Consider the following 14,490-nt stretch of genomic DNA (forward strand, 5'->3'; position numbering starts at 1 on the left):
CTGAGCTCATCCTCTTCCACTGAGGCAAAGTAAGGCAGCCCCATTAGGAGGAAGTGACTAAAAAACAGGCAACAGAGTCCATGGCATATATAGCACCTGCTCAACTTACTAGGGGACCCACATGATTATCAAAGTGCCCATCAGTTGCCTATATGTAGGGGGCCCAGGTCCAGTCTATGCATGCTCTTTGGTTGATGCTTCCCTCTCTGTAAGCACCAATTGGCTTAAGTTAGTTGACTCTTTTGGTCTTCTTGTGGCATTCTTGTCCCCTCCAGGTCCTTCTATCTGACCCCCCCAAACTCTTCCACAGGACTCCCCAAGCTCTGCCTAATATTTAGCTGTGAGTTTCAGCATCTAATTAGATCAACTGCTGGGGAGGGCCTCTCATGATGGTTATGTTAGGTTTAAAAGGAAAAGTTTCTGTTGTTTCAGGAATTTAAATGGTTGTTGAAAGCATATACTTTCGGGACATAAGCAACTAAACCTGGTTCTTTCCTCAATCATTATAGATCTGCATAGATATCTATTTATACAACTAAAAAATAAAATGCATATAGTGACCTGAAAAATGATTATGAAGATTCATAAAATCACAAATCTGAGTTTTCCGCACAAAAGCAGACACTTAGCAAATGTCCCTGCCTTTTCTTTGGCAGATTAAGGTCTTTCTTACCCTAGGGATATTCTACAGGTAGACACAAGGATATTAGTAATGTTTATTCTGACAAATATGTATCAGCCATAGAATGTGTTGTTTTAAATAAATACATCTTTAGCTTGAATACATATAGAGAGATTAGGGTTATGGCAAAAAAAAAAAATAAATAAATAAAATGCGTGTCTACCTAGATCCCCAGGGATGATATTGATTTGAGGACTACATTTTTTAGTAGCACAGATTTTCAACTTGGGTAAATGTGAGCCCTGCAGACTAATGTGCAGCAATCATTCTCCAGTATTGGTAAAAAATTGGAATAAGCCACACCACTCTGTGGACATTTTGTTGTTACTCTAAAGCAAGATCTACCAGTAATCTTGTTTTCATAGATTCTCTACATTCTTGTTTGTTCTAGACATAAAAATGAACCCAGTAATTTTCAGAAGCATATGAACTTGGGAGATGTATGAGAAGCACAGAATGAGGAAGAAGGCCACCTGTCTATATATCGTTCTTATTAAGTCTATTTTGGGGACCTCATGAATTCAGTGGAGGAACTCGGTGGCATAAAACTACACACACTTAGTACTATAACCCTATAGTTGAGAAGTCTTCCAGCAGTGACACAAGTTAAAGCATCAGCTGGGCTCTGTTCTAGAGGACTGTGCAGATTTATGGTGAAGTATCCCCAGAATGTTCTTGTTAAAGGAGTGATTGTTAGCACTTGCGCAGTCGGGAAGTGATTGGATCAAGATGGTTCTAACCTAATCAGTTGATTACTCTCTTGATAGGTTCATATTGTGATCGCTTTATTGGGAGAAGGTCAAACTAGGAAGCTGGGTGTCACTGAAGCAGCAGATCACTGTCATTATGTCCTAGAAAAGCAAGCCTTTTCCCGTAGCTATACTTCCTGGCTGCCAGGGGTAATAAGATCGGCTATATACCTTTCTGCCACCTGGACAGTATTTGTCATTGACGCCAAAGCGTTGGTCCATAATACCTTAGGCTGAAATGGACCTTGAATCAAAATAAATTATTTCCCCCATAAGTTGAAATCTCAAATATTTTTCTAACAGGAATGAAGGATCCCTTCCTCTGTCTTTTCTTGCTTGCTTTATGTGGCTATGTACTTTTCCAAGCCAAAAGTACATCTTTCTGATGTTTCTGTTTTTTTGAATTTTCTCTGTGCACAGCAGGGAAATATTCTTCACCTTTAAGAATCATGTGATTAACTGCTCCTTGTGGCATTGCAAGTGTGGCTGCCATGTCAATGTGCATCAGGACGTGGCTTAGAGGAGAAAGGCTGTGTCTACAGTGCTCTAACTTGTGAACATCTGAATAATTATTAGCCTAACAAATCCTGAAAAACTTGAGACTCAGATGACCACCAGTCTGGCTCCAGGGTATTCAGACAAGGAGGTAGCCTGAGACTGTAAGCTCAGAATGGCATAGACCCAGAGAGGCTCCCAGAGCAGGGAGTGAGTCAGAGACTAGAAGAACTCTATTTGGAATCATGGGTCCAGACAAGAATGAGCCAAAGACAGAAGACCTTTGCAAGGACCACTCTGGTAGACCCAGGTGAGAAGCAAACATGAGACCACCCCCAGACCAACACTATAGGGTACGGACAGGGAATTAGTCTGAAATGACCACTAGTCTTGCTCCAGTGGCCTGGGGGAGGAAACCATGGTCAAGATGACCCCTGCCTGTTGCCAACATGAGTCATAACATTCCTGATACTACTACTGAAATGAACCCAGATAATCAGATACCCTGGGTACCACTAAGAAGAGCAAGAAGGGGGTGGAGAAATGTAAGGGATAGAGAAACAGAAAGATGTGGGCACAATGAAGAGAGACATGAGGATAGCGAAAAATAGCCTAATCTGAGGAGCCTATGACCACATCTACAACCATAGTGTGGTCCTACCCTGTGCTGCCACTGGAGGCCAAGTCTGGGTCCATGACCCTGCAGCAGCAGGGGTCTGTTACCACCAAAATCCAGGTGGATACCCCTGGTCTGGGCTTGTGCCTGGGGCCATATTGATATCTGAAGGCTGTGCAAAACTGGCCCAACTCTTCTCCTGGGCATCATGAGAGCAAGAGAGCAAAGTTCACCTCTATCCAACTGCAGTACTCAGGATACTGGGTCCCATACACTGTGGGAGTTGCAGGTGAACTGGGCGCTGAGGGTATGAGCAAAGGAAAGCTGGTCATGTGACACATCTCTCCTGTGGTGGCATGGATGAGGGAAAGATATTCTTCTCCCTCACTGTCCTTTGCCAGCCCTGAGGGTTGGCAGCATGGGAGAATTGGCCCTAAAACTTGTGTGCAGTGTGGCAGAGTCGGGAAAGGAGACATGACCCCTTTTGCCTCTTTACAACCTACAGTGGGCATGCCCTGATATCATCAGAGTGGGAGATCTGACCCTGAACCTCACCTACTGCAACAGCGAGGAAAGCAGTCCCTGTACATCACCTGGGCAGCATAGCAGAGCTGGCCTTACATGTCGGGATTGCAGGGGAGCCAGCTCCAATGATGTGAGCTTGGGAGAGCTAGTCTCCAAACTTGTCTGACATTTGACAGCAAGGTCACGGGAGAGATGTCATTCCCCACTTTTCACCTTTCAACTTATGGCAGGCAGAAGTGCTGTCCCTGTCTCTTACCTGCTGAAGAACTTGGAAAAGCAAGCCATGTACCTCACCTAGGCAGTTCAGTAGAGCTGGGCCTGGACATGGAGGTTACAAGTGAGCTGTCCCAGCCTCTCATCGGCTGTGTGGTGGCATGGAGGAGCGAGAGATTCCCTTTTTCTCCCCTCATCCTTTACCACCTACAGAAGGTGAGAGAGCTTGCCCTGGGGCCATAAGAGTTGGAAAACTGTCCTTGTCCCTTACTGGCTGCAACACTCTGGAGATGGTGCCTGTGCTTTGCCTTGGCAGCAGTATAGAGTTGGCCCTAGTTGTGGGGATTGCACGTGAGCTGGCCTTGAGTGCATGGACGCAGGAGAGCTAGCAGGTTAACCAGATGCAAGGCTTTAAATTGGCCCACCCCAACATCTGCCATACTGATGAACTGTTCAAGTGCATGAAGAGGCTAGTCCTGCAGATCCAAACCTACAGGACCTCTATGACACAGGGCAAAAACAAGATATCCGAGAAGAGAGCCAGTGAGCTTCCAGTATCGGTAGAGTAGCAGAACCCAGAAGCCTCATTTCAGACCAATGAGTCATTTGCAATGAACGTTTGCAAGAAAAGAAGTGTGGGCAAAAGGCCATATAGTGGGACACACTGTGACACATTACAGTGTCTAGAAGAGATTTTTCCCTCTGTTGAGGGAGGAAGGTTACAAGGGTAGAGGGTTGGTGTGATGGGAGAGAAAAATGAGTATGAGTGGGGTACATGATGTAAAATTAACAATAAAAAGTGAGAAAAACCATGTGATTAAATTTGGCATAATTGAATAACTTAGGGTTAGGAATTCAGTAATTCAAGCTCAAAACTTCTATTTACAGTTTCCATATTAATACTTGGAGGACTCAGTTATAAAGACCTTTGGGGATTATACTTTGCACTTTACTTTAACTTGGATTTTTTACATGAGCTCTATTCTAATAATTTATCTTTTCTAATATATTTACATAATATATCATATGCTGTATTATGTAACCATGAATCATAATTAAACAAAATCAAATCACTTAAACATGACATGACAAAAAATAATGTTTCAGTCACTGAGACATAATGCCTAAACAAGACTGTACAAAGACAGAAAATACTTTGATCATCACTCTTAGGTTTATGGTCCCTTGGGTCTCTTTTTTCCCATCCTTTATTTAAGGCAGGATATTGTTGCAAGACTGTGTGTCAGGTCATCTCCTGACAGCTAGGCCAGCAAGTAGATAGTATAAAGTGAAAGCTTTTTGTTAATTTTATTAACAAAATCTATCTTCTCAAATTCATGTCTTATGTATCTAAAATGGGCTTCTCCAACATGGGGTTAGAGCAGTCCTGATTCAATCATCTCTCACTAGCCCCACTTCTACACACTACTATACTGGAAATTAAATCATCTATACATATACTTTTCTTTCAGTCAAGTTTCTGCCTATTATTTTTTTAAGATGTTGTCTCTCATTGAACCTAGAACTCACTATTTTTACTACACTGTTGCGCCAACAAGCTTCCAGATTTTTTTATACTTATTTTTTATTTTTTACATATACATTTATATTATTCCACATATATACAATAAACTACCTATAGCAAGAATAACCATGACACAATCAGGAATTAAATACATGCTACATTCTTAGTGTTTTTGCTCCTTGTATTAGACAGTCTTGAAGAAAACATCTTTCCTATATTGGTGCATCTAAAATTCTGAATGTAAATCAATCTCCTCCACATCTTGTCATTATTAACTTAGAACATCTATGTAGCCCTAAGGGGTTAGTTCTATACTTTTTGTTGACATTTCAAATCTATTCCATGATGCTGTCATCATAACGCTAGCTATTATCTGAAACTTTATGAAAAACAAACAAACAAAAACATGAAAACTCCTAGAGGAGGCAGGGCAATGGTTTAATATTTTATACATCTCTCACTTCACGAGAATATAAACTTATTTGAAAAGGGCATGCTATGTACTTCACCAGCTAGATACCTCCAGAAAATACCCAAAGTTCCTTAGGACAGAAACCTTACAACTCTATATGCTAACTTTACCATCCTTATACAAGTTGTTTGCTCTTGGTATAAGAATTTGCCTAAATCTCTAGCTATGAATCATAATTTAATTAATTCTCTTTAAATATTATTATAGTACTGGGCATGGTGGCACATATTTTTATCCCAGCACTCAAGGAGGCAGAGGCAGGCAGATTGCTTTGATTTTGAAACCAGTCTGGTCTACAAAGTGAGTCAAGGACAACCAAGGCTCCACAGAGAAACTTTGTTTCAAAAAAAAAAATATACCTTACAGTATACTTATATTATTATGGTAAAATAATTTATCATACATGTTTAAAACTTAGTTTTAATAAATATTATATAAGAATTATAAAGATATACTATATTCATGGACTGAGTCCGCTTAAATATCAATAAGCTAATAACCCAACGATAAGCAAATATACAATACAATTATCTTAACTAACTCAAAACCCAGATTTCAATAGGGAGGAAGAATACTGAACCATGACACTAATCAATAAAGTAGGCAATGGAACAAAGAGATAATAGAAGGGGAAATAAGAGTAAGGGAAGACCTCTCTCTGTAAAGCTTCTTAATTAGTTAAACCTGTAGCCAAACAAGGGTGGTTTCAAATATAAATCCCTGACCATCACCTGTTAGGGTATTCTGTTTAAACCTTTACATTTTGAACATGAAAGGATTCTCTCCTAAGCACAGCTTACTGTAAGCAGTTTTTACTCTCCAAAGATAATGTTCTTTAAAAAATGACAGAGCTATAAAAACAGATAAGTGAACAAGGAAATACACTTGACCTAACCATAGCATATGTTTCATTATGCTGAAGGCCAAGACAAATCATCCTTGAAGATACTGTTACACAGATGCAGGGGCCAAAAGGGCTCTTTTCAGAAGAGTATCTTAGAAGCAAGTGAATAGCTTTTGAATTCTCAGCTAACTTTTAGTTAATGACTCTTGCCTTCTCTCCTATGCCCTGCTATTCATTAAAAAGAAGCATACAATCCACAGAGTACATGGTCAGAATGAATAGCAGTGTCAGTCACTAATCACAATATGTATTCCCCAGGATGCCTGCCACAGAATGAAAAGATGTTTATGTCTGATTAACTTTCTAGGTTAAAAAAATGTAGGCAGCTAGAGGCCTACAGCTACATAGCAATGTGTAACAATAGTTTTAAAGCATGGCATTTCTAAGGAGATGTAAGAAAAAAGTCTTATGTCAGGGTGCTGACAGTATGATAAATGGAGTTTGTATCTAAAAGTAACAAGTAAGTCTTAGGGGAAGAACGTCTCCAACATGGACATCATATTATGGAGAAGTCTTGTTCTGATATGATAGTTCCTGTTTATGTGGTGCTTTGTAGTACTTTGTAATGCATAGGACTTCACAGTCAGTCTGCCACTTAATTGTGACTACCTCCTTTGTGTCAGAGAGAGAAAATACAGGAACATACACCCTGTGTGTGAGGAGGCAGAACACCAAAAACAAACAAATAAAATCTTTATTATCTGTCAGTGAACTTCCTCACCTGGACTTTTTGTATCAATGTCTGTATGTGTAAATAATAAAGATTGAAGAAATATCATTGAGTGAAACATGTTTGAGACAGCTAAGGACAAATCAACCTGCCACTTTTAGAAAGATATTCTGCAGATCATTTTTCTAGGCAGGAAAAGTCATAGAGTGAAGAAATACAAGTTATATCTATTTCTGGGTCTCCATACATAATAAGAAAGAAAGAAAAAAGTCATCTTCACATGCTGCCATTATGACTGTTAAAAAAAATTTTCCGTGAGCAAAGTAGAGTAAAATACCCACATATTACATACACTCAAACAATATTTGCTGGATAAGTGAACAGATTGAAAAAGAGACAAATAAATTGTCTAATAACAACAAAATAAAAACTTACTAACTCGATGCTGGATATTGAAAGAAATCTATGAACAATGCATTTTTCATTTGGTGTTTTTAAAATGAAATTTTAATCTTTAAGACTTCTATCTATTAGATTTTTCAGAGAAATATGATCATGTGCTTTGATTATATTCATTCTCTCCTTATTCCTTCCAGAATCATTCCTTTTTAACACTAACTCTAATCTGTATCTTTCTTTTTTTAGATTCATCAAGTCCATTTTTTTTCTTTTTTTTTTCTTTTTCTAATTTTTTTTATTAATTTATTCTTGTTACATCTCAATGTTTATCCCATCCCTTGTATTCTCCCATTCCTCCCCCCCCCCCATTTTCCCATTATTCCCCTCCCCTATGACTGTTCCTGAGGGGCATTACCTCCCCTTATATATTCTCATAGGGTATCAAGTCTCTTCTTGGCTACCTGCTGTCCTTCCTCTGAGTGCCACCAGGTCTCCCCCTCCATTTTTTTATTGTTCATATATTATTGGCTATTTAGTATCCCACTGGAGCAATACTGACTTATTAGGGACAATGCTCTTAGAGGAAACTGAGAACACCTCTCCTAACAGATAACAATTGCTTATAATATTCAGCTTAAGGTAGTCCTCTGTGACCATCTTCACCAGGAATACTGAGTGAGTTCACCCAGAAGCAGAAAGAGTAAAATGGTATATACTCACTTATATTTGGACACTAGCCCAAGGGGCATGTCCCATGAAAGTCTTCACTTACCAGGAAAGTGGGACAGAGGGGAGGACATCCTTTTGGGACTCTAGGTGAGAGAAGCATGGGAGAATGGGGAAATAGAAGAATCCAGAGCATCCTAGAAACCTACAAGAAGAACATTATGATGGGCAGATCTGGGCCCAGGGGTCCTGCTCAAACTATGGCACCAGCCAAGGACAATACGTGCAGTAAACTTAGAACCCCTACCCAGGTCTAGCCAATGGACAGGACATTCTCCACAATTGAGTGGAGAGTGTGGGCTGACATTCACACAAACTCTGGTGCCCCATATTTGACCATGTCCCCTGGATGGGGAGGCCTGGTGGCACTCAGAGGAAGGATAGCAGGCTACCAAGAAGAGACTTGATACCCTATGAGCATATACAGGGGGAGGAGATCCCCCTCAGTCACAGTCATAGGGGAGGGGAGTAAGGGGAAAATAGCAGGGAAGAAGGAAGGGGAAGATACAAGGGATGGGATAACCATTGAGATGTAATATGAATAAACTAATAAAATGTATTTAAAAAAAGAATTATCTTGTCATTGTAGATTCAATTTTCAAATCTACTTGAAATGATAAAAAAAAAAAAGTCTACTAATACATATCTTCAGCAAAACAAAAGGACAAGACCTATTTCTTGTTTGTGACAAGGTACATCACACACTTTGGTTTCAAAATGAAGAGAAAATTGGGATTAAGTCTGAAATTCCATCCCACTGGCTAGCTTTTGAAATGCTATGCACGCTACCAGAGAAGAAAAGGATATTAATATTAAGTAGCTGTTAACCCTGTGAACTGCAAAACTGCTGTGCCAGGCAAGATGCACTAATCATTGCATCATTGGCAGTACTGTTATAAGGGCAGCCTTCTGATTAAGGAGGGATCCCATTCTATAAACATAGTCAACCACCCATATCTAGTGAGGTCATAGGCCCAAAATAGCATCTTAAATTTTAGTTGATTAACTAAATTGACATAACATCATTTGCCTTCTAAATATCGATGTTTATGCCTATAAACAACACCTCCTTTCATTCATAATCAGGGAAGTCTCTTTAGTGAATGAAGAAACACAAGAAACCCAATGTGCAAAGAATAAGTGACAGTTGAGTGTACATCCCTAACATGACCTTACACTATCCCCTTTAAGGCTCAGGGAACTACATGGAGGAGGGTACCTGAACAATGTAAAAGCCAGATGATAGAGAGAGGGTCTGCAAAATTAAAGCCTCTGGGACAGCATACATATGATACATACAACAGTCATGAACTTAAAGCAGCTATCGTTACTGACATTTGGTCCAAACAAAACTGGCCCTTAAAAATGTCTTGGAATCAGACTCAGTTTTGGGGTACTTCCTCTTACTCCAAGCTACCACTTACTGATAGATTCTGGAAGAGGAGAAAACTGTTGTCCTTGGCTGTGTACCATCATGAAATTCATCAGGGTATAACAGGTAGCTCCAAATCAACAGTCAAACAGCTCTGGCTAAACTCATTGCATCACTAAACAAAACAAATATGAATATGAGAAAGAAATATGTCAGAAAGAGAGTGAGTTCAGAGGGGCATTAAAGAGAGACACTTAGGGTAACAGATTAGAAGGATATGTGAAAGTAATCAGAATTCAGTATAACCATGTAGATAAAATTTAAAGGTAGAATTTAATTAATAAAACAAGGCAAAATGTGTTTTGATGTTGGAGTTACATATTGGTTTTGTGAAAAACTTAATTAATAAAATGATGAAATAGCTTTCAGCCTACACAAAAACTGATTGTGATAAGAAATCATAGTAAGTGCTTTGCATTCCACTTAGATAATGGGGTGGTTTGAATAGGTATATTTCCCATAGCCTCCTGTGTTTGAGTGCATGGTTCATAGGGAGTGGCAGTATCAAGACTTGTGACCTTCTTGGAGTAGGTGTGGTCCTGTTAGAAGAAGTGTGTCATTGTGTGTGCCAGCTTGCAGGTCTCATATATGTTCAAGTTACTGAAGTGTGACACACAGCCTCTCCTTGCTGCCTGCAGATCAAGAGGTAGAACTCTGGTCTGGTCCAGCATTACGTCTGCTTGGCTGCCATGATAATAATGGACTAAACCTCTGAAACTGTAAGCCAGCCCCAAGTAAATGTTTTCTTTTATTAGAGTTGCTGAGCTGGGCAGTGGTGGTGTACGCCTTTAATCCCAGCACTCGGGAGGCAGATCACTGTGAGTTCGAGACCAGCCTGGTCTACAAAGTGAGTCCAGGACAGCCAAGGCTACACAGAGAGACCCTGTCTTGAAAAACTAAAAACAAAACAAAACAAGAGTTGCTTTGGTCTTGGTGTCTCTTCACAGCAAGGGAAACCCCAACTAAGATAGGTAATAATTTCCATTAGAAAAATAGTTTGTCTTTTTGAAAGGAAATTTTCTTGAATATTAAGTTTTCAGATATCAAAAAGCACCTCTCTGTTTTTGTAATCTTAAAATTCCTACACATCTATTTGTTAGGTTCATAGCTGTTTTATGGGTACCCTTGATTAGCCAATGCTATAGCTTTGTGAAGCCTGCACAGAAGGTGTGAGAGGTCAGCCCCCACAGTAGTGTAATTTTCTCTCCTTTCTGGAAGAGGAAACGGGTACATTCCTTGACTGGCAACACAAATATGTAGCAGTTGGCAAATTTCAAGTCATGTCTTAAGTTTGAAAAAGATAATGAAAAGCAATCTTAGATACCAAATCACTGGGAAACCCTTGTATGTCAGTGTAGAAAGGGAAGAGAAAAATGAACACATGGAAGACCATTGCCTCATTCTTAAAAATAAAACCTTTGAAATGTTTAAAAATATTTTATGAAGTCACACGAAAAAAAAGTAATTGGAAGAAAAATTCTGCTTGTCTAAGCGCAGAGCACATTTGTAGTGGTAGGGTAAATGTTTTATCGATTGAGAAGCTGGGAAACTCAAGTCATTACTCACCACAAGCTAAAGAATAATTGCTAATGCTCTGGCAGAAAGATTAAAAACAGTTTCTGGAAGTATTCTTTACAATGATCAATGGTGTATCATCCCAGGCCATTGGCTCTTCAATAACATTTCCCCTTTTGGGATACAATCAATTTTTATAATATGATTCATTTGCCAGTGGGCATGCCTCCTCGTGAGATGAAAAGGCATTTATGCATCTTCTACTGTTGAAAGTAGTCTTATGCAGAAAATACCAGGCTGTAGACAGAAGTGAATTCCTTTTTATTTTAAGTGAGTTTTGAAATCATCTCCACTGCAAAAGGGGGAGGAGGTAGTGGGCAGTTTCAAGTTCCTTTACTATTGCCTTGTTAACCTTTTGAGATAGAATTTAGCACGCTGACAGAAACTGTGCATACCATAACACTGGGGCACTGACTGATGGTGCTATCCCAGCTTAACTCCTATGTCACCATGAGCTCAACTCATTTGCACTACCACAGAACTGGTATGTCAAGTCTCCCCACAATCCTCTAGGTCTTATCATTCTGTGGCAGACTTGATTTTGCTTCACTGCTTGAGACTATATCAACACATTCTAGCCCTAATAAACAACAGTTTTAATCTTATGATGCACCCATTCTAGCTTTTTTTTTTTTTTTTTTGACAAGAGAGCATTCTGAATGTTTGCAGCTATGACATCTCAAGTGCAAGCTGATGTTTGTAACTTTGATAAGAGAAAATACTAGCTCTGCTGCTTGCCAAATTGGTAAATGGTGAGTGTGAGTTAAAAAAAAAAAAAAAAAAAGGAAGATTAGGAGAAGGAAAATTGGAGGAGAGAGAGTAGGAGCAGTTTCTCAAGTAAAGACAGTCGAACAGGAGGGAAAAGAAAAGAAAGAAGAAAAAATAGTGGGAGCAGAGGGCAGGAGAGAAGAGGAAGAGGAAGATGAACAAGAAGGAAAAGACAAAAAGTAAACAAAACCAAGTTTACAACGTAATAAAAGTTATTTTATTTATTTATTTAGTCATAGGCAGGTGGTTGTGGTTCACACTTTATTTATTTATTTATTCATTTTATATCCTTCTGTTAGCCTATCCCTTCTCACTTCCCTGTCCCACCTCCTCACCTCTCCTCCCTCCATCAGTCCCCTATTTCTCAAAAAAGAAGAGCCCCATTCCCAACTACCCTAGCTCATCAAGTTGTATAAAGACTGAATGTGTCTTCATCCACTGTGGCATGGCAAGACACTCCTGGTAGGGGTAAGTAAATAAAGAGCTGGCATGACATTACATGTCAGAGTGAGCCCCTACTTCCCTTTCTAGAGGACCCACATGGAGCCTGATCTGCCCTTTGGCTACATATTTGTAGTAGACAATGATCAAGCCCATGCAAGGTCCTTGGTTGGTGCTTCAGTCAGAATGGGCTCCTCTGGCCCCTGATCAGTTGGCTCTCTTTGTCTTCTTCTAAAGATCCTGTCACCTACAGATCCTTTTATTTTTACCCCAATTTTTCACAAGGCTTCCTACATATTACCACTGTTTGGTGGTGAGTCTTTGCATCTGTACTGAGGCTATGCTGAGAGGAGCCTTCCAGTGGACAACTCTACTAGGCTCCTGTCTACAAGCATAGCAGAGTATCTTTAATAGTGTCAGGGGTTGGTTATTTTTTCCCCATGGGGTGTGTCTTGTGTTGGACGTCCACTCAATCTGTGCTCTATCTGCTCAATCTTTATCCCTGTACTTCTTGTTGACAGGGTGAATACTGACTTGAAGATTTTGTGGGTGAGTTGGTCCTCCCCTCTCTCTACTAGGAGACTTGCCTAGTTAAATGGTGTGTTCTTCAGTCTCTTTGGCCCCTGCCAGTAGAAGTCTCTGCTGAAGTCCCTCTCATATCCCCCAGGAGCCTACCCTAGCATAGGTCTCCAACTTGTCACAGACATGCCCACAACTAGTTTCTTTTTCTCTGTAGGCATTTTTCCTCCCACACCTGCTATCCTCATGTCTCATATCCACTCTCCTATCTCTCTGTGTTTACTTTCTTACTTTCTTCTGTCTCTTAAATCACTACTGCTGTCTATTCTCCTTCCTCTTCTGACTGAAAATTAAGTATCCTGTCTCAAGTCCTCCTTGTTACTTATCTTCTTTGGGCCTCTGAATGGTAATATATTTATCCTGTACTATCTGACCGATAAACATCTATAAATGAGTACATACCATGGATGTCTTTCTGAGTCTGGGTTTCCTCATTCAGGATGATATTTTCAAGTTCCATCCATTTGCCTACAAATATCACGGTTTCTTTGTTTTTAATAGCTGAATGTTACTCCATTGTACAAACGTAATTCCCATTCTTTGGTTAAAGGACATCTAGGTTGCTTCGAGTTCCTGGCTATTATGAATAAAGCTTCTGTGAACATAGTTGAGCAAGTGTCCTTGTTGCATAATGGAATGTCTTTTGGGTACTTTCCCAGGAGTGATAAGCTAGATCTTGAGGTAGAGCTATTCAAATTTTTCTGAGAAAGCACCACATTCATTTCCAAAATGACTGTAATGATTGCATTAGCATCAGCAATGGAGGAGTGTTCTTTTTCCACATCCTCACCAGGATGTGCTGTCACTTGAGTTTTTGATCTTAGCCATTTTGACTGGTATAAGGTAGAATCTCAGAGTTGTTTTGATTTGCATTTCCCTGGTGAATAATGAAATTGAGCATTTTGGTACGTGCATCTCAGCCATTTGAGATTCCTCAAATCTCAAATTAAGAATTCTGTTTAGCTCTGTGCCCCATATTTTAAATTGAATTATTTTCTGTTTTTGTGTTTAATATTTTGAGTTCTTTATATATTTTGGATATTAGCCCTTTGTCAGACTTAGGATTGGTAAAGAACTTTACCAATTTGTATACTGTCATTTTGTTCTACTAACAGTGTCCTTGGTCTAACAGAAGCTTTGTCGTTTCAAGAAGTCCCCTTTGTTTATTATTGATCTTAGACCCTGAGCTATTAGTGTTCTGTTCAGGAAGTTGTCTCCTGTCCCAATGAGTTCAAGGTTTCCCCCAAATTCTTATATAATAGATTTAGTATATCTGGTGATATGTTGAGGTCTTTGATTTGCTTGGACTTGAGTTATATGCAGGGTGATAAATATGGATGTATTTGATTTTTTTCTACATATAGATATGCAGTTAGTCTAGCACCAATAGTTGAAGATGCTGTATTATTTTCAATGTATGCTTTTAGCTTCTTTTCCAAAAATCAAGTGTGTTTAGGTGTGTGGGTTTATTTCTGTGTCTTTGATTCAATTCCATTGATCAAGCAGTCTATTCTTATGCTGGTACCATGTAGCTTTTATAACTATTGCTCTGTAATATTGCTTGAACACAGGGATGGAGATACCTCCAGAAATTCTTTGTTATACAGATTTGTTTTTAGCTATTCTGGGTTTATTGTTTTTCCATACCAAGTTGAAAATTGTTCTTTCAAGGTCTATAAAGAATTGTGTTGGTATTTTAATGGGGATTCCATTGAGGCT

At 39.4% G+C, this 14,490-nt stretch overlaps 1 non-coding gene across 1 annotated transcript; it reads left to right on the forward strand.

Moving 5' to 3' along the window:
- Window positions 1-1,889: 1,889 nt before the first annotated feature.
- On the forward strand, window positions 1,890-2,016 carry LOC127207881 (small nucleolar RNA SNORA17). The gene has a single exon (XR_007833035.1). It is a non-coding gene; the product is annotated as a small nucleolar RNA SNORA17 (small nucleolar RNA).
- Window positions 2,017-14,490: the final 12,474 nt, after the last annotated feature.

Source organism: Acomys russatus, chromosome 2 (assembly GCF_903995435.1).
Source record: "Acomys russatus chromosome 2, mAcoRus1.1, whole genome shotgun sequence".
Lineage (NCBI taxonomy): Eukaryota > Metazoa > Chordata > Mammalia > Rodentia > Muridae > Acomys > Acomys russatus.